The following is a 21,939-nucleotide window of genomic DNA, read 5'->3' on the forward strand; positions in this document are numbered from 1 at the left end:
TTGTGCATCAAAGCAAAAAAATGGAGATCTGTCAGTCCTTCTGAGCTGCAGTTAGTTTTGTCTTGTGGGGAGTAATGTAACCATCCTTCAACTGCTCCTTCTGATGAGAAGATAGACAGGGCTTCTTCATCCTGGCATAACCGGAACTAGTCACTTCACGTACTCCATATACTTCTTCAGAGGAGGATGATCCTGTTGTGCAAAGACAAGAGGACAACTAAATGCTAGCATCCCTGTTTGCTCGAAAAAAAAGGAAGGAAATATTTAAAACAACACAGATGAAGCACTTCTCAAGGACTATACCACTTTCTCATGGCAGTATCTAAACAGTAGCACAACACCAATAAAGATGACAAAGCTCAATCATATGGATGAAATCCATGGGCGAGTACCAACCTTTGTCAAGAGGCTTATTGTGTAGAGCATACAGATCAAGCACTTCTCCAGAACCATCTGTTGTTATCTACTGTGGTTGCCATGCTTACTATATACTCCTTAATTAGTTTAATGTTTCCAACATCTTCTTGTGCAGTTCCACTAAAATATATGGTATCTTCAAAGAAGATCCCCGTTTGCACAAATAGAGATAATTACATATTACATTAAGAGTGGCATCAAATCAGTGGCAGAACAATTGCTCGTTCCAGCCGTAGCAATAAATTAAGCTGCAAAACTATATCATTACTTGTGTCATCACAGTTCCAGTGCTTTATTACAGCACCGGGAGGTTATTTTTGTTTTTCTTCCGCTTGTTCTTCCCCTTCATCACTTGGTTCAATAACAGACAAGCTTCTCCTTCAATGTAAGATTTGACATGTCAATTAGGGAGCACAAGTATAGCACTAAACAATGACATTAATTTTCTAATGAAAGTGACAAAATACAGGGCAACAGTTGTGAAATATCCTTATCTTACCTCAATGGGATATTACGGTGCACATACAGATATGAAGTCTTGTCTCCATTTGTGCAGTTCACTAAAATCAAGCAACATTACCGTACAAGTAGCACATCATATGAAAGCACACTGCACAATCATGTGAAAGAAGGCTAGTACTGACCTCTCATGACGCGGAATTCAAACAACTCACAAGAAGAAGATCTGAACCAAATTTGCCAACACGGATAGGAAGTAAGATCTCCTCTTGTGCAGTTCCACTAAGATCAAGCAATCAAGCAACATTGTTAGTGTGACATTTTGGTTGAACTGCACAAAACACTCTTAAAACAAAAGTGTTTTGTGCAGTGCAACAAAAGGTCACAATAGCAACAAGGTGAAGTAGATAACCCTGTTTACACAGAGGTGCAAAGGAAACAACTAGTGGTCAATAATGGTGGATGACACAGAAGCCAACAAAAAGAAGCATCTAACTTATCTAAATGGGAAAGAAAGCAAGATAGTAGCATTTCTCAAACGGTGGCATTGATTCATATTAACAGAGAGATTATATTAACAATAAAATTTGTTAAACATGTAATTTGCTTTTAACTGTGGCCGTGCATCAATTTTCTAGCGGCATTATTAGAGGGTGTTTGTTTACAGGGAATTTTTGGTGTAGGGACTAAAAAAGTCCCTGTCAGTCCCATCTAAACCAAACAGGAGGGACTTTTAGGGACTAAAAGTGGGCATTTGGGACTAAAGAAAGAAGACCCCTAGGGAGAGTCTTTTTGGGACTTTTTCCAACAGTTGCCCCTGCCCCGCATCGCACCTTATCTCTATTAGTTCATTACTAGGGGTAACATGGTCTTTTAGCATGTCATTTAATAACCTCTAGTCATGTTTAGTCCCTGGAACCAAGCAGGTAGGGACTAGGGACTTTTTAGTTGGGACTAGAAAAAGTCCTAGGACCTTTTAACCAAACAGGGCCTTAGATTAACAATAGCTAAAGAGTTGCACAGAACAGTGGACGCACTAGCACCATGTGCATCTACCGATGTATGAAGGGGTGATGCACAGTCTGTTGCAACAAAGAACAAACAACCAAGGAGCATATTTGTGTTGGTCCCAGTTTTGTTATCTTTAGACACCTTTCCCTATGTGGGCGCAGCAAATCTCACTACAAAAAAATACACTTCCGTGATGATACGTGTTTGTCATAGTAGGTCGCATTTTTTGTCATGCATGTACATCCATGACGATTTTATGACAGAATCAAGATAGTCATACCTGTGCTGTCGTAGAAGTGTTCCATGACATTAACAAAATTATCATCACGGAAGTGTCCACTTCCATGACGATAAATCGCGCGTCACAGAAGTGCTTTCGTCAAGGGTGACCGACATGTGGCATCCACCGTAACAGAACGCTGTTAAGCTATCGGGTCCGGTTTAGGATCCGATAACCCGTTAACAGCCCGGACCAATGGGGATTTTCCACGTGTAAAATCATCATTGGCCGAAGGAAACACGTGTTGCCTCACTGTTGGGACAAATGTCATCCACTCATTGGACAGGAGGCGCCTATGATAGGTCGACACGTGGCACGGCCCAACAGTGGCCCATTCCGGTGAAAAAGGCCGGCCCAGTAAAAATTAGCAGGCCGGCCCATATAAGGCCTACTTGTGTCAGGTCCATTTAAGCCCACGGCCCATACGAGATGTGCCAATTCGGCCCGTCAACGGCCCATTAAAGATTTGACACCATTGCAGCCCATCGTCAGTTCGAGCCCGTTAACAGCCCGCTATATATTTGGGCTCAATATCGGCCCGATGAGATTTCGGCCTGTTAACGGCCCATTCAGTGGATGGGCCAATTTTCACGATGTACATCTTTCGGCCTTTTAGCGACCCATTTAAATGTTGGGCTAATTTCCGGCCCGGTGTGTCTTTCAGCCTGTTGACGGCCCATAAATCAGTTGGGCCATTTGTAGTCGGACCTGAGTTTCGGCCTTTTAGCGACCCATTTAAGTGTTGGGCCAATTTCCGGCCCGGTGTGTCTTTCAGCCTGTTGACGGCCCATATATCTGTTGGGCCATTTGTAGTCGGACCTGAGTTTTGGCCTTTTAGCGACCCATTTAAGTGTTGGGCCAATTCCCGGCCCTGTGTGCCTTTCAGCCTGTTAACGGACCATAAATGAGTTGGGCCATTTGTAGTCGGACCTGAGTTTTGGCCTTTTAACGGCCCATGCCCTTCATGGTCCAATACCAGCCCGGTTTCTCTTTCGGCCTGCTAAAGGCCCACAACACAGTTGGGCCATTTACAATACGACCTGACTTTCGGCCTCTTAGCGGCCCATGCTCTTCATGGTCCAGTACAAGCCCGCTGTCTCTTTCGGCCTGCTAAAGGCCCACAGTATAGTTGGGCCATATGTAGCCCGAACTTAGTAACGGCCTGTTAACGGCCCGTGAAATCAATTGGGCCCACCTGTTGCCCGCTTCGATGTCGGCCTGTTAACGACCCGGGAGTTAAGAGGGCCGACCATTAACTTTCGGCCTGGTAACGGCCCATTAACTTAATGGGCCCACTAAAGTTCGTACATGTCTTTAGGCCAAATTAGATAATTTGAGCCCATTACGACGAGCAATTATGCACAGGACCAAAACCGATCAAGCAAAGGTACGGCATACAGGGAAAAACGTTGCACATCCAGCATATATTACAGGAAATTACATCCACTGGGCAATCAAAGATTGATGCCAGTGCAAATAAATGAACAGAACCTAACGATCTACAACGTCACAATCTGCAACCTCAGCACGGATGACGCCCATAAGCATGTGGGCAAGTTCTTGCTGCTTTGCTACACTGTCTCTGAAAACATTGATCAGTTGTTGTGTCGCACGACTCTGCACCTCTGATTCCTCCACCATTTCCATCATTCCTTCAGCCATTAATTGGTTCACAAACATACATTTTTTCCGTTGCATTCGAGACAGAGGATACTGAACAGATTCAGATGGCGATTTTGGCAGGCTTGTATTATTGATAGTGGAGAGTGTCTCGACCACTGCATCATAACATAAATTAGGAGGGGAACCAAACAGATTAATCATGAGTTATTGCCATATTACCTGGCCTAGATTTATTGGAAAGAAACAATGGGGTTGCCTTGCTGTTTTCAGAGTTTGTCTTCTTATCTTCAGCAGCCTGCACCAAATTAAGACACTAGCATTGCTATCATTGGCCAAGTCAGATAATAGGAAAGCAACATTGGCACAACGAACGTTTGGGCAACTAGCCAACACCAAATTAACACAATATGGCACAGCTATCATCAGCCAGGTAAGGTAATACGAAAGCAACATTGACACAATGAATGAATGGGCAACCAGAGCAGCACTACAATTCAGTAATGTGCATGATATGAGATAGTACACTCATGCAGCTCAGTATGCAAAACTACCAGGCAGTTTTCTTTACAAAAATCAACATTGGCGCCTTTAACATTTTGCTACAACTAATTTTAGATCAGATAAAGGTTGGATTCACGCCGATTAACAAAATACATGCTGATGTAAAAATATAGTGATATACAACAGGTACTTACATCAGCATTGGAGCACAGAGAATTCCCGCAAGATATTTTCCTCGAATACAATCCCAATGAAGGAAGTCTTCTATCATTTAACCTTATTTTCTAAAAGAGAGATGGGTAAGAAACATGTAGAAAATATGATCAGAATGCTATAAAATTTCATGATGCGAGGATACGCACACGCTTCTTAGAATGGAGTTGACATTCTTTTGCTGGACTGGAGCGGACTAGTTCTTTGGCCACTGGAATCTGCTTATTATCAGTGGGAGTTGGGTTTCTCTGTGCTGGAGCAGTATCTATGAAAAACTGGAGTTGGTTTATTATCTCCTGGCGTTTGGATCTTTTGCAAAGACCTGGTTTGTAACCCTTCAGATTCTAACATAGTCGTCTTCCCCTTGCATGCCTTGTATAGAAGAATGGTGCTTCAATTATAAAACATGCTACAGCAGAGAGATGGAATAGGTACTGAAGAATAGAAAGGCATGACATATTGACATGTATTCCCTCCATCCGGAAATAAATGGATGGGTCTAGGCGTATTTCAGTTCTAGATACATCCTTTTTTATCCATTTCGGCAACATGTAATCCGGACGGAGGGAGTATGGTGTAAGAGCTAGGGATACGACAGGACAACACAGTAAAAAACACTAGTTGAATGTAAAACTGTATGCTAGCGGAATACATACAGAAAAAACTAAGGCAACATACACGTGTATGATTGGGAAACTAAGATGGCATTGCAACAGAGCACTAGAACAACACTTCAATGTAAAAAAACATGGTATGGTAGACAGATGAAGTACATACTGATGAATAACAATGCATAAGATATTCAGAAGCATGATGTCCAAATTAAGCAGATGGCATTGCGATAGAGTAGAATGACAGTACTTGAATTTGAAAACATGTTATCATGAATGGAATAGGTACTGAAAAACAGGAAGGCATGACATATTTACATGCATGATCAGCATGCTAAGCACATGGCATTGCAACAGAGTAGATACACTCCAGGACATTATATGCATGTTGTACCCATATCACGGGCCAAGTTAGAGCAAGGACCTTGTGGGGTGAAGAGGATTCAACATCTTTCTGCAAGTCTTCTGAAGAACTGCCTTTACATGTTCCATCATATTGGGTATCATTGACATCAAGTTTATTGGCCTTTACATTGCTCCGTGAGGTTCTTGTGGATATATCAGTGTGTGCAATTATATCTGACATGCATGGAAGACAACTAGTAGTTAGATTTATGTAATGAGTGCCTGTAGGAGACGACATAAATAGTAGGACTGGGGTTAACTAGCAGCAACAGGTCTCAAAAACTAAAGGGAGAACACAGATGAAAGCTACAGAATATGTATCGTTTGTACTCGAGATTAACTAGATGGCACACAAAAGTATTAAAGAACAACATAGGTAATACTAGAAGTGGTATAATACTATAATCACCAGCCTGTGGGATAGCATTGGCTGATGGATGATAACTATGGAACAACGTTACCTAAAGAACAAGTATCTTAGCTGAACTATGGAACAACGTTAACTCCTGAACAAGACCCGTAAGAGATCAGCATGAATATACAGTGAAATGTGATAATCTATTTTCCATGCTTAGATGAATAACAAAGCCATAAATGTTGCACACAAGTAAGATGAGGGTACAACCTATCTGGCCGCCATCCATAGGAGTGAGCATCATGTGCTGACTTGTCGATGGCCCTGCAGTTGTTGTGGCTGTCCATGTCGGGCACGCGCATTCGATGCAGGGAACTGTTGAGTGGGGACTATAGCTCCCTTCTGGTGTATGCTTCCCTTGTTGGAGCAGCTGCGGTGAGTCGGAAGACGGTGTGGCTGAAGATGCAGATAACGCATAATGTTAAGAACGACACATCTCTTTGATCTGAAGAAATACACTAAGAGATCAACAGCAAGGTACGAGAGTGGTCACACGTCTGTTGACTGAAGACTAAATTGGGGTCACACGATTTTATTTTATTTTGGTACTGTCCGATCTACGCCGGATGGCTTGATGGCCGTCTTGTGCCTCCCGGCTGACACTGTTAGGAATCTTCCCCGAAGAGCCAGCGACCAACGGCAGAGCAGCCTGCCTCCGCCGTCCGTGGCCCCGGCCAAAACCCCGCTCCCCGCCCCACCGCACTGCCGTGGTTGCGCCGCCCCCGGGCCAATCCACAAAGACTCCCCGTCATCCAGATCCGGCGGCGGCAGTACCTTCAACCCACGCAACTCTAAGATAGCCATCTAAGCGCTGCTTCCGCGGCGAACTTGCGGCCCCGCACCCTTACGTTAGACACCAGCCAACCGGCAGCCTAGGAGCTCCGCCGCCTCGAGGGGTGCTGCTTCCCATTGGGAATCGATTGGCCCAGAATAAAAATTCAGACAACTGACGCCTAAATAAAGTGATTTGAGATGAGGGTGCGACCTATCTGGCGGCATGGTGAAGTAGGCAGGTCCAGCTGCCGAGTCGGTGAGGCCGGCGCGGTTGCGGTGGCGACCGGCGGCAGGGAAACACGATGTCGCGACGGTCGACGGCTACGGGGAAGCAGCGCCGGGACTCTGGACGGATCCGAAGTTGGAGCCGCTCCGGCGCCGTGAACAACGGCGGGGGTGAATCGGCTCCGGTACGGTTCACGCGGCCGTCGTCGAGGCAGCTCCAGCAGCACGGAGTAAGAGGCACACGGCCCAGTGCACGACGGCAAATGGACAGCGTCTCCGGCATTAGGGAGGAGGGCGGCTGTGAAATTGGTGCGGTGGGGGCGCCATGGAGGAGGGGCTGAGGTTTCGCGGCTCGGGAGAAGGGAGCTTCCGGGGAGAAGGTGATTTGGCGCCCACGAGGTATGAATGGGGGGGGGAATTGGGAGGGGAGTGGAACCATGTTTTACGGACGCATTTGTCTGAAATGTGAGGGGGAGTTACAGTTCTACCCCTGCCTTTAGGCTTCTCGGCTTGGGTCTGTGTACTGAGGGTCGGGGATAGTAGAGTAACTTTGCTTCTCCCCAAATAGTGGGCGGGAGCGATTTCGGGCGAGGAGGGCGTGTTTTGAAATATAGTGGGCGCGAGCGATTTCGGGCGAGGAGAGCGTGTTTTGAAATAGTGGGCGCGAGCTATTTCGGGCGAGGAGAGCGTGTTTTGCCGACCATGGTTTATGAATTATTCGGCACATGTCATTTCGGCCGAGGAGAAGGCGCGCTTGGATGAAGTTACGAACCTACCCTCGATGTACAACGGGCCAATTGATGCGTGTCCCACATAGGACGGTAATTTCGCGTCTCCCATTTATTTGCTCGGGCGAATTCCACCGAGCAGAGGATGTTTAACGGTTCGTTCAAATTTGGGAGAACGAGCATCCACGTCTACCTTACCAAGTCGATTCGAATCAAATTTTGAAATATTAGCTTGCCACTTCTTTTTTAGATGGAGAGATGATGCTCGGGAGTAATGTGTTTTTACATGCTCGTTGCTAGCGATTTACTATATGACAAATAGTTGACCCACTCAAAAACGGGAATCAAACCCAAAATGAAATATCTCGATTCACCGAAATAGCTCGTTCACTAGGTCAAAATAGTGAACTAAATCCAAAATTGAACACCTGAATCAGTAGCATGTTGTACAGTATTATAGTACTCCATGAACATGTTGAAAGTCAAATTAATGAACTTGTTTGATATACGCATATATCCGTTCATGTGTGGATTGCAGACAACATGTTCTCCAATTTAAATATTTGAATGCAAGTTTATATCGAAACATGGTTTATATCAGTCTTTGATGCATAAAACGCGACCTCCCCCTCTCCCGGACTCCTCTCTCTCTCTCTCTCTCTCTCTCTCTCTCGCCGACAATCTTCAATTCTGTCGCACGCATCCAACACACAAACCTTGTTGGTCCCTCTCCCTTTCTCTCCACTCTCTCTCTCTCTTTGTGTGTGTGTGGGGGGGGGGGGTCTTTCTAGTTCGCATGCATATATACTCCATCTATAGGTCTCTCTCGCACACTATGTATGATTCTCTAGTCCAAGCTAGATATCTTGGGTGCACTCATCGTACGCACACAAATTCCTTGGCTCGTTGCCCGTAACTCTCTCACGCACCACTCTGTCGTCTCGGAGCTCTTCCCCCTCTCTCTCAAACTCTCCATCTACCTGGGTCACACATACACATGCATATCTCACTCGCACTCGATAGGCCCATCTAAAACTCTATCTCTCTCCCTCGTTCTCTCTCCATCTCACACGCACACACACACAATCTCATGCCTAGCTAGCCAAGTATGATGGTCTCTCACTCAATTGTAGGCACACGCAGTCCCCCCTATATGTATATGACTAGCTAATCTTAGTCTCCATCACAAACATGTGCATGGTCTATCTCGATTTCTCTCGGGGCATCTTTCTATCGCGCACGCACCTCCCTCGATCTCCCACCCATATAGTCCCCTCACGATCTCGAGGGGATCTCTCTATCACAAACACACCCTCTCGCCCTCCCCATGCGTCCATGTTCTCCATGTGTCCCTCTCGACCTTTGTTCCTTGTTGGCCAGACCTCTATTGGACATGTGCTATAGGGGTGTCTCTCTCCGTTGCAAACAATCACACACTAGCTATCTTCGTGTATCTCCTCGCCTCGCTTTTCTATCTCGGAGATGCATGCGTGATATGTTCGCCTAAGAAACGAAAAAACACACACTCTCTCTAATTTATCGTTTGTTGTCACTTTCTCTTTCACACACATACTCTTTTTGCACACTTACTCATTCTCCTTCACACGCACTTGATCTCTCTCGACTTAGGCACTCTCCTCGGTCCATAGCATATTGATTTATTGAAAAGTCAAACATCACAAAGTTTGACCATGTACGTGGAGAAAAACAATTACATCTAGAACGGCAAACATATACCATTAGATTCACCATGAGATGTAGTTTCGTATGATGTATCTTTGGTATTGTAGATATAAATAACATTTGCGTAAACCTGATCAAAGTTTCCAAAGTTTGACTTCTAAAAAATTTACATGCACTGCATTATCGAGCGGATGGAATATCTCTTTCCCCCTCTCAGCTATCTGACGCACCACTCAGCCTTATCGGGGCTCCTCAATCTCTCTCAAACTTTATATCTCCCTGGTTCACACATACACATGTCTCGCTCGCGCTATACATATAGACCCATCCAACACTCTCCGCCCTTGTTCTCTCTCTATGTGACACGCACCCCCCTAATAAGTACCATAATCCCTCACTCCATCATAGGCGCAAGCACTCCCCCCTAAGTATGATTATCTCTCACTAGCCATCAGGAACACACGTATTGTCTCCTTCCATCCATACGTCTATCTCGATATCTCTCGGGGTATCTTCTATCGCGCACACACCTTGTCACTCGATCTCCCACCCATGTAGTCCCATCACGATCTCCAGGGGATCTCTCTATGACAAACATACACTCTCTCCTCCCCATGTCTGCATTTTCTCCGTACGTCTCTCTCGACCTCTCTCCCTTGTTTGTCAGACCCCTCTTGGCCACGTGCTAGGGGTCTTGCTCTCTCGGTTGCAAACAACCACACACTATCTCCTCACCTTGCTTCCGTTGTCGAAGATGCATGTGTGATATGTTTGCATAAGACACACACGTTTTTTCTCGACTTTTATCGAGTGTTGTCCATGTCTCTTTCACACACGCACACACACTTTTTTCACTCACTCTTTCTATTTCACTCTCTCTCTCTCTCTCTCTAGTTAGGGACTCTCTCACGTCCATAAGCATATGGATGTTTTGAAAAGTCAAACCTCAGAAAAGTTTGACCAGGTATATGTGGAGAAAAACATTTACATCTGGAACGATCATTAGATTCATCACAACATGTACTTACTTCATACTATCATTTATCTTTGGTATTGTAGATATAAGTAATTTCTTTATAAACTTGGTCAAAGTTTCAAAAGTTTGACTTTAAAAAAATGTTGGAACTACATTATCGAACGGAGGGAGTAGCTCTTTCTCTCTCTCTCTCTGCTATCTCTCACGGGCCTCCCCTCTCACTCGAACACTCTATACCGACGGATTATACGCTCACTGTGTCAGCGTATAGCTCCGTATATTGTTTAGTTGACCGGTCAACCAGTCCACATGCTGCCTTGTCAGCTCGTGTTCTGTATCTTCGTGTGCTGGCCCATGTGGCAGTGGGTGAAAATAAGTAAACTAGAGGCCCATCTGACACGCGGTGAAGTAAACAAAGTTGAAACCACTCGGGGTAGCACCCCGCACGCTAGTAAATTGAGGGCGCATTGAGGACACACTTCTTCCGCGTGAAGGACGCACTCGCGCACAATTCACCACTGCGCGGCGGCATGCACAGAAGGACGCACTCGCGCACACCCAGCACACAACACACACCAGCACACGTGTACACCGGCGTCGCCGCCGGTTGAGATGGACGGCGAGGCAGCCAACAAGCGGAGGCGGCTCGAGCCAAAACCGCATCCGGCGAGCCTGGACTTCATCAGCAGCCTCCCCGACGACATGCTGCTCGTCATCATCGGCCTCCTCCCCACCAAATCTGCCGTGCGGACCGCCCTGCTCTCCCGGCGGTGGCGCCCCCTCTGGCGCCGCGTCCCCCTCAACCTCACCGTCGACAGCTGCCTCTGCGACGGGGATTGCAAACGCATGGCCGCAGTCTCCAAGATCCTTTCATCGCACCCTGGGCCAGCCAGACGCCTTGACATCCGCATGTTCAGTACCAACTGCAAGGTCCAACCCAAGTTCGACGAGTGGTTCTTATCCCCCGCCCTAGATCAGCTCGAGGAGCTCAGCTTTGAAGCTGGACGATGTCGCTCTCTGCCGCCGTCCGCGCTCCGCCTCGCGCCAACGCTGCGCCGCGCCAGCTTCAGCTCCTGCTATCTTCCCCAGATTAATGTCGCGCCCGCCCTTCTTCTCCCTCAACTCAAGCAGCTCGACCTCTTCGACGTTGTCATCTCGAAGAAGGCTATGGAGCACCTGCTCCGCAGCTGTACTGCGCTCGAGTACCTTCGTCTTGAGCAGATCCACGGGTTCATTAGCCTCCACATCGCCTCGACGAATCTCCGATGGATTTATGTGTCTTGCTGGCCCCGCAACAAGACATCAATTGGGAAGAGATCACTCCAGCTGTTCCACGTTATGGTCATTGAGAATGCGCCTTTCCTTGAGAGATTGCTTGTATCGGATCTAGAAGGTCCAACAAAAATCAGGGTCATTGACGCGCCGAAATTGACAGCGTTGGTGCACTCGTCTGCCAAATTCTCCGAACTCTTTATTGGATCCGTAATCGTTCAGGTACAACACTCATCTTCTTCTCCGTCTTCTTGAAATTCACATTTTTAAATTTCTTCTTGATGTATTTACGACCGTCTTCCAGAAAATGATTCCCACAAGCTTGACCCAGTCTATGCGCACAGTGAAGATCTTGGCAATAAAATCTATCGGCCCCAATCTGGATCAAGTTGTTGGATTCCTTACATGCTTTCCGTGCACGGAGAAGCTACTCATCGAGGTGAAACTTCTTTCCTATTAGTAAACGGTAATCACAACGTAGCTCAATTTTTTCGTAATTTTCCCAAATTACGATGACAAGTGTAGTGTTCAAAACTGCATCTACGCACTGCACCGAAAGAAATGTTTTTAGTATTTTTTCTCACGTGATCACCTGCATCGTTTTTTGTTGTACTACTATAGTAGCCTAGGCTAGTCATAGTGGAAAGTAACTTAGACTACTCCAGTAACTCTATGGTTACCCTAAGAGCAAGTACTACCTCCGTCCTGGTTTACTCTTCCTATTTTGTAGTATCAAAATTTGACCATAGATTTAACTGACAAAATGTTAATGCATGTCACTAAGAACTATATCGTTGGATTCGTATTTGAACATAATTTCAAATGGTGTAATTTTTAGTGACATGCATTGGCATTTTCTTACGTAAATCTATGGTCAAAATATTATACTAAATAAGAGGTAGTACAAAAGTGGGCTATAACGGCCCTCCACTATGTAGGCCAAAACACGTGCCAAATTCACTTGTGATGCATTTGGCATCGATGCCCCTCCATTGCTCACCTGGTGCCCCAATCTGGATCACCTACTTTGCTCCGGTGCCAAATTAACTCACGCAATGAAAAAACACTTGCGTGGGAGAGAGAGAGGACTGAGGCAATAAAAAACACTTGTTTGGGAGAGTGAGAGGCTGGTGTAGTTGGTTTGATTGATTTGTTTATACATGTGGGTCTGTGTGCACAGCGGTGCCAACTCTCTCACATCGCGAGAGCGGTGCCAAAATCTTTTGATTTGACATCGATGCGTATTATGTGGCATACTTTTGCGAAATATGGCATCGGCCACATAGTGGAAGGCAACAAATGCCCAAGCTCTTCACGTACTCCTAGGTAAATGAGAGGAAAGAGAAAGAGAGAGAGAGAGTGAAAAAATATCACTAGCCAGCCAACCCTATCGTATGAGCGAATGATATTGGTACCTCTTGATGACACGGCAATCTTATACAGCCAGCTGCTCTAATATGTTCTCTTCTTTTGCAGATAAAAAAGACCCGAAAGTGAAAAATGTGCTGCACTATAACAATCTCATCGAATGCCTTGATCTCCATCTTACAGAAATTGATTTGATCGACTACCGAGGCAGCACATCTGAGATTAAATTGGCCAGGTTCTTTGTTCTGGAGGCAAGTGTGCTCAAGGTAATGAGGTTTGGCGTTCTCTGGCGCAACAATGAATGGCGTGCTGATCACCGCAAGCGTCTAAGCCTAAATGACAAAGTCTCCGCAGAAGCTGAATTTGTTTTTGAAACATCAAGTGGCCAGAGACTCGAAAACTTATTTGCCCATTAGTGACTTGTCAGGGCGGTGGATTTTAGTTTGTACGATAATGCTGCATCCACCTAAAGTAACGAAAGTTCTTACGTAAACTTCCTAGTAATTCCCTCTTCGTAGGTGCAGCATTACTCCTAACATTTGTAATATCAGTTTGAAACTTGTAATATTGCCGTGTCCTATTCCTGCATTTTCAAAATCCTGCGAATCAAACAGGTCCTGAGTTGGTGATGATGTTGTGCCTGCCATCTTTCACCAATAGCCGTCGGATCTAGATCTGACGCATACAAACCAAACTTCTCCAGTTTTGCAAAAAGATGCCCGCACTTGTTCCCTATTTACAAACAACTCCTTGTCTCTCACAATCAGCCTTATCTCTTCCCCACCACATCTAGAAGGCCATGGAAAAATCTGGCGCGATGGCCGCTGCCGGCGCCGTCCACCCCCAATCTTAGTGTTCTGTGCAATGCACGAGCATTCTACGCACGGGAAATTATGTCGAACACGGCTAGTTGTAAGTAGGCTAGGTCTACAGCCATGATGATAGTGACTATAGACGGTGAGGCTGACTATGGTATGCCGAACACGGCGCCTATACTCAGGTGTCATCTCCGGCGTAGGATCTTGTCACTTCACCGTGAGGAGCAGCACGTAATAATTTGACCAACGGGTAGTACAGTGCTACCACATTGGTAGTACTACTACTAGTACTAGCACCATTGTGTGGATTTAGTAGTACTACCACGTCCATCTAGATTTAGTATTTGACTAGCAATATCTAGTAATGCATGTCACAAAAAATGTACTACTCCCTCTGTAAATAAATACATGGTGTATTGTTTTATTCCTATCGGCGAGATAACTTAATGTCTTTTTGCTACTTAATAGGATTACATGCAATGAACTAACCACTGCATGTGATGTTTGGTAGTCTCAAGTCATTGAAAGCATGCATGGCCCACATCTCTCATTGGTTGATATGTCACGAAATAAGAAACGAGGAGGGAGTTAATGTACCATGCTTAAGTGTTTTGGGATTATTTGGTTTTCGTAAGGTGACTTACACAACATTTTTGGTTACATGCATTAACATTTTATTAGTTAAATCGAAGGTCAAAACTTGGCGCAAAATGCAAAGGGGACCAATAAACCAGTAAACATCAAAGTTCTCTCGTTTGGCCCCAACTAGAGGTCCGGTGAGATGACTATACTGCACCGGCACGGAGGGGGACGCAGCTTCATTGACTTACTGCACCTGCCTTTGGGTGTATGACACGTGGGCCCAACAGGTGGATGGCCAACCTGTCATACAGCCAAAGGCAGGTGCAGTAGAGGGGCGAGGAGTAGATGGCCAACACGCACGTGAATTCAACGCAGTCTGCACTTCTCATATAAAGGCTCCCGCCAGTCCAATCTACGAAATCCTACGCACCTACGCACCCAAGGGCAAGAGTGATCACTCCAATCCCAAGATCAGTTGACTAGAAGCTAGACCCATGGAGGCGATGAGCGCGAGCACCAGCCGGCTGTGCCAGATGGTCCACGACGCCGGCCTGCGGCCCGGAACCGAGGAACGTCTCCAGGTAGTGCTTGAGGCCGCCAGGGCGAGGGGCCGCTTGGACGACAGCTTCGTCTCCTTGTTCGACGAGCTCCTCGTCGGCTTCCTCGACAAGTTCACCGTCGTCAAGAAGCTCGCGGACGACCTTGACGTACGCCTCCAGCCCACGCGCCCAGGCTCTGCGATGCCTGCCACCCTCAACGGCCTCTATGGTGACAACCTCTTCAACGCACTGGTGGCCCTGCGACTGCCCGCCGTCGCGCCGGAGAATGTCCACCTCGAGGTCGCGCTCGCCGCGCAGCGCCTGGCGCAACAAGACACCATCGACATAATCACCCACGTCTACGCGCAAATCGTCCACAAGGACTACTACATGCAAGAGGAGGACGATAGGACGCTGGCCTTCTTGGACCACAGGGCAACCTTGGATGGCATTGTTCATAAGCACGTTGAGCTTGCCGCCAACGTCGCTGCTCCTGACACGTCGGTTGGTGACCCGGTGCACTAGGGCGTGAGGATGTCGTTGATGGATTCGTATGTATCTTTATCTTCCCGTCAAATCCATGTAGTAGTATATGGTACTACTAGTAATTATCTTACCTTTCGCATCAACTTCATAATTTTCGTACGTACTCCATGCATGAACCGTGCCAGAACCAAACTTCTCATTACTCTAGGGAAAATCGTTATTTCTATCTATCGGTCGCGCCATGGAGCATAACCAAATTTTACAAGTTACAAGTTCAAAAGGAAAAGCCTACCGTGTTCGCGTCGCACCCCCACATGGTTGGTCCGGCACGCCGCTCAAGGGGGAATGCGTGCTGTGTTGCATTTTCACTTACAAGTGGGACTGCAGTTGAGCAAACCGACTATCGACAAACCCCCACCCCGCCCACCGCACGATGGCTAATAAAACAGGAGGGAGAAGAGATGGTTGTAGCACGGACTCCAAGAAATTTGGTGTCGGATGGGACTCGTGTGGGTGGCGTGTGCCGTACTGCTAGACATGAATGCCAGTTATGGCCCATGCCACCCCACTATATCGAGGTGCTGGTTACGTAGAACAAATTTCCTGGAGTCCGTGCTCAGTCCTCCTCTATCTCTCTTCTCAGCCAGCCAGCAGACGCGCGGAGCCCATCGTCTGTTTGCTCATATGCGGTCCCACATGTTAGTGAAAACGCAAGAGGACCCACTGAACCTGCACATCTTTCACCTCGACGTGCTGGTGATGAAAAACAAATCCAATAAAGATCTTCGGTGGCCGCTTTTGGAGTTACTCAAGAGTAGTAAGATTCTATTTACAGTTTAACCCAAGATGCACATCACGTGGCTTCAACTACCACTCTATTTTCTTGCATGACACGACCTGGATGCTGGATGTCCCACGTGTCGGCAAAAGGAGGAAGAACTCGACCAAATCTTCGGTTGTGCTCTCGGATTAGACTAGTTGTGCTAACTTAAAATTTTATTGTGTAGAATGGATGCAAGTTTTGGTATTGGGAAGAAGAGTACAACGATATATTGATAGAGCGCAATTTAGTAGATGTTCTAACACTTTTAGCTAGCATAGAGGCTAGAGATGAGACTAGTGCACTTGTTGATAGAATAGAGGCTAGACACGTCTACTTCTTTACACTTGAAGAAGAAAGAAGCACGCAAGATCGAGCCTCCGCAGATCAACAATGAATGCATCGAGAAGGCACTAATCCAACTTACAGGAGCAGTTATGGAAGTTGGATATCTTCTAAAATGTATTCTTGTGGTTCTTGTTTTGTTTGGTCTTGCTTTTCTAGTCAAAATTTTGGTGATGTATTTCCATGTACCAAAAAATCAATGATGAAAAAAAGATATGTGTTTGCAAAGAAAAATGTACGCGGCCAGGATGCATCCGCGCGTTCGGCGCATGGCCACCACATCCGAGAAATGGCCCGGACACGACACTGCCCTACCCAAACGGACAGAATCCGGGCAAAATGGAGGTCCGTTTGGGGTCGTGCGTTGGAGTTGGCCTGACAAGTGGGACCGCAGTTGAGGAAACCGATTATCGGCAAACCCCCACCTCGCCCACCGCGCGATGGCTGAGTTAGAGAAAAGACGAGGTTGAAGAGATTGCTGTAGCACGGACTCCAAGAAATATGGTGTCAGATGGAAGTTGTGCTGGTGGCGTGTGCCGTACTCCTGGACGTGAATGCTTGTTCTGGCCCATGCCACCCTACTACTCCTACTACTTATAGTAGTAGTATCGAGGATTCAAGCGTACAACGAACACATTAACATATGGCCCACCTCACACTGTGGCCAAATTTCCTGGAGTCTGTGCTAGGTTAAAAAGTGTTCTTTGTGAGGATGGGTGGCTGGTCTCAAGTTTAAAACTTGTTGTATTATGTACGTAGACGTATAGATAGTGCATCATGTGAAGCTAGTACAAATAGTGTACTATTGTTGATTGGCCTCATCCGATAACCTGTTGCAATGCACGTACAATTATGTATTCGGAAAATATATTTTTGCCTCGTCGCAGCACCCACTCAGAGAAGCGACTCGAAAGCCATTCATAAATTTAGTAAGTTTATCACAGGCATATCATTTTATTACATACAACAGGTCATCAACCCACAACGACAACGAGGATACATTATACTAAATACTAAAGTTTTCATCACACAACAAATAACAAGCAATGAAATGAACTTCAACTCAACCAATCCTCGGCGTTGGAAACGCTTGCTTTGAACCACAAGTGATTCTCTGGGAAGGGCCAGCTACTGTCAATCTCGAGACCAACGCATGACTAATCATCCAGGCTGAAGCGGTGTGACGCCCCCGATTCAATCGTACACTAATCATACACGCAAACGTGTACGATCAAGATCAGGGACTCACGGGAAGATATCACAACACAACTCTAAAAATAAAATAAGTCATACAAGCATCATAATACAAGCCAGGGGCCTCGAGGGCTCGAATACAAGTGCTGGATCATAGACAAGTTAGCGGAAGCAACAATATCTGAGTACAGACATAAGTTAAACAAGTTTGCCTTAAGAAGGCTAGCACAAACTGGGATACAGATCGAAAGAGGCGCAGGCCTCCTGCCTGGGATCCTCCTAAACTACTCCTGGTTGTCGTCAACGGCCTGCACGTAGTAGTAGGCACCTCCAGTGTAGTAGGAGTCGTTGTCGACGGTGGCGTCAAGCTCCTGGGCTCCAACATCTGGTTGCGACAACCAGGTAGAAAGGAAAGGGGGAAAAGATGGAGAAAAGCAACCATGAGTACTCATCCAAAGTACTCGCAAGCAAGGAGCTACAGTACATATGCATGGGTATATGTGTAAAGGGCCATATCGGTGGACTGAACTGTAGAATGCCAGAATAAGAGGGGGATAGCTAATCCTGTCGAAGACTACGCTTCAGGCCACCTCCATCTTGCAGCATGTAGAAGAGAGTAGATGGTAAGTTCACCAAGTAGCATCGCATAACATAAACCTACCCGGCGATCCCCTCCTCATCGCCCTGTTAGAGAGCGATCACCGGGTTATATCTGGCACTTGGAAGGGTGTGTTTTATTAAGTATCCGGTTCTAGTTGTCATAAGGTCAAGGTACAACTCCGGGTCGTCCTTTTACCGAGGGACACGACTATTCGAATAGATAAACTTCCCTGCAGGGGTGCACCACATAACCCAACACGCTCGATCCCATTTGGCCGGACACACTTTTCTGGGTCATGCCCGGCCATGGAAGATCAACATGTCGCAGCCCTACCTAGGCACAACAGAGAGGTCAGCATGCCGGTCTAAATCCTATGGCGCAAGGGTCTGGGCCCATCGCCCATTGCACACCTGCACGTTGCGAGGGCGGCCGAAAGCAGAACTAGCCCCCTTAATACAAGAGCAGGCTTACGTTCCAATCCGGCGCGCGTCGCTCAGTCGCTGGCGTCAAGAAGGCTTCGGCTGATACCACGACGTCGAGTGCCCATAACTGTTCCCGCGTAGTTGGTTAGTGCCTATAGGCTAGTGGCCAGACTCAGATCAAATACCAAGATCTCGTTAAGCGTGTTATTTTAAAGTAACCGCGGACGCCGACCAGGGCCAGGCCCACCTCTCTCCTAGATGGTCTCAACCTGCCCTGTCGCTCTGCCACAAAGTAACAGTCGGGGGTCGTCGGGAACCCAGGCCCACCTCTACCGGGATGGAGCCACCTGCCCCTTCAGCCCCCATCTCCGAACAGTATCATAAGTAATGTAACAGTATAAAGTATATAGCATATGCCCGTGATCACCTCCCGAGTGATCACGGCCCAGTAGTATAGCATGGCAGACGGACAAGAGTGTAGGGCCACTGATGGAATACTAGCATCCTATACTAAGCATTAGGATAGCAGGTAAAGGTATCAACAATGCCAGACAAATGGCTCCCTCCACCCCCACCCCCACCTCCACCTCCGCCCACGGCGAACTCCCCCAACTCCGGTGGCCATGACCTCTCCTTCTACACCATGGACGGGCTCCTCCATTGGGATTTCAACCCCGGCCTCAAGGTCGAGGAACAGGTTTGTCGACGGTTCAAATCTTCGGTCCATTTCTCCCCTTCACCTATCTCCAAGGAGTTTTTCTTGGTGGTCACCTTCTCTTTTGCCTCCTTTCCCCTATCTTGTGACTCGGTTGGTTTGGCACTCCAATGTTGCATTGGAGGGAATGCGTCTGGATTCAATGTTGTTCATATTGGATCACAAAGCTTTCGGTTTTCTGTGGCCTCAAACAAGGTGGGTCACTTTATCTATGCCCTAAGGGATAGAGTTTGGCCAGATTTCGTGTGCCATTTTGGCCTGTTTAAACAGCCTTGGATTGCTCCTTTTAATATTTCATATGGATGGAGCACGTCACATGAAATCCAGGCAATTGGCTCACGGTTACCCAAGGCTGTTCGCCATCCTCTTGGCTTTCTTGAGCAAAGTGCGGCCAAGGATGATTCATCTCGGCAGGAGTTGGCAAAATTCGGTTTCTCCAAGCACATCTCAACCAACTTGCTACGTTCTTTTGATGATGTATCCTCTCATTGGGATGATCATGGTCTTGGTCATGTTCATGATGATCCTCCTTCGAGTGCAACTCTGAACAAGGAAACCTTACAATTTGGTTGTTTGGAATTTCCGCTATCCCTGGAGAATCATAATTTCACTACCAAAAAATATTTCGGCAAGAATCGCAATGCACGCAATTGGTGCAACATTCCCCCACACATTTTGGAGGAGATCTTAGACTTAAGGCAGGATAATTATGAGGAGACCAGTATCCGACAGATCTTTGGATTAAATGATCTCCCTTCCTCGGAGATCATTTTCGAGATTTTGGGTCAATGTTCCCGTTGTTTTGCACAGGGTCACACGTCATCTAATTGCCATGCTAAACTTTGCGGTTCATGCCATAACTTTGAGCGGGCTTGCTTATGTATTCACCGGCCAAAGGGCCCAGCATCGCCAAATTGCACCATCTACAACAATTTGGCCCATGATCGTATAGGGTGTCCTGGCCTTCTTTGGTGTTCCAAATGCAAGTTGATGGGTCATGTCGTGCAGCGCTGTGATTCCAAAAATATTGCACGATTATTTTGGCAAAGAAAGAAGCTGGACCGGGAGGCGATCACCACCACTGATTCCCTGCACTCCTTGCCCCAGTCAACAGCGCTGCCACGCGGACGTAAATCCCACCTTCCTAAGGGTAAAAAGATTTGGCGTCCCAAATGTATAGTGACTGACGATGGTCCCTCCCCCACCAACATGATTGGCCCGACGATTCCGCTCCAAGCTCAGCACCAGTTCCCTATTCCGCCACCCCTGCCAGCCAACGAGCAGAGAGCCATTCCCCTGCTTTGCACATCGCCTCCTCCGGCTCTGACGAACGCCTCACCCTCCACCGCCATGGCTAACTTCCCCGTCAGGCCGTTCCAGTTTGTGCCGATGGGAGCGCAGATCGAGCGCGGACCGGAGCATCGCTTGGCGCGCAATATGATTGTGGTGGATGACCCGCCACTCAGCCATGAGAGGTATGCTCTAGTCACCGTCACACCCCCGGTTCCTGACCATCAGAAACAGCTAGTTCTCAATGAGATTGTCCGCATCATGGTTGAGGATTTCCATCTTGAAGTACCCGATGCTTTTGTTTATCCGATTGGGGTGGGGATGGTGGCGTTTGCGGATGTTGCTCTCAGAGACCAGTTCATTCTCGAAAGCCCGCACCAGTTAGATCCTGTTGATGATGATATGACTTTCTCTTTTGTACCTCACGACGAGGGTGAAAACATGCGCCAGTGCCCGTTCCAGTATGTAGCCTGGGTCTTATTCTTAGCCTTTCCTATGGACTATCAGACTGATCACTACATTAACAAAGCAGTGTCCTGTTTGGCAAGCTGGATCTTTGGCACAGGCCGGGGCAGAACAAGGAGCGTGTGCTGGTTCGTGTGATCCTTAGTAACATTGCGCAGGTGCCCCATAGTCTGGTGGTAAAGAGGATTGGCACTTTGCCAGGCATGGGTCGATCTTGGTCAGTCCCTGTCTATGTGCTTAATGGAAGAGATACTATACCTGGCCTTGTTGGTAATGAAGATGATGCACCTCCCATGAATGCTTCCCCCCCACCCCTTTGAGTTGCCATACCTGACAGCTGCGCAACAGTGGACACTGGAGCACCAACAGCTGATGCAGCAGCAGATTGACGCTGCTTGGGAGCAGCAGGCTTCACAGCAGCAGCAGATGCAGTCGGACGGTTGGGGTGTGTGGCCAGCTGCACCACAACCTTTCAGTGGAATCAGTCTTCGCGCCTTGTTTCTATATAATGGCCCTTCCCTCATGGATGGGGTGGAGAGGGAGAGCCATACCACTGATGATCCGCAAGATGAATGGTCAGTTTACTCTGATATCGAAGAAGCAGCTGACGCCCTGGTCCATGGTCGACAGTCTTCTGGCATGCAGTTTGTTCGAGCTACAGGCAGTCCACACGCTGTGCAGATTCAGATAGAGGAAGGTCT

The sequence above is a fragment of the Triticum aestivum genome, chromosome 2D, assembly GCF_018294505.1.
Source record: "Triticum aestivum cultivar Chinese Spring chromosome 2D, IWGSC CS RefSeq v2.1, whole genome shotgun sequence".
Taxonomy (NCBI): domain Eukaryota; kingdom Viridiplantae; phylum Streptophyta; class Magnoliopsida; order Poales; family Poaceae; genus Triticum; species Triticum aestivum.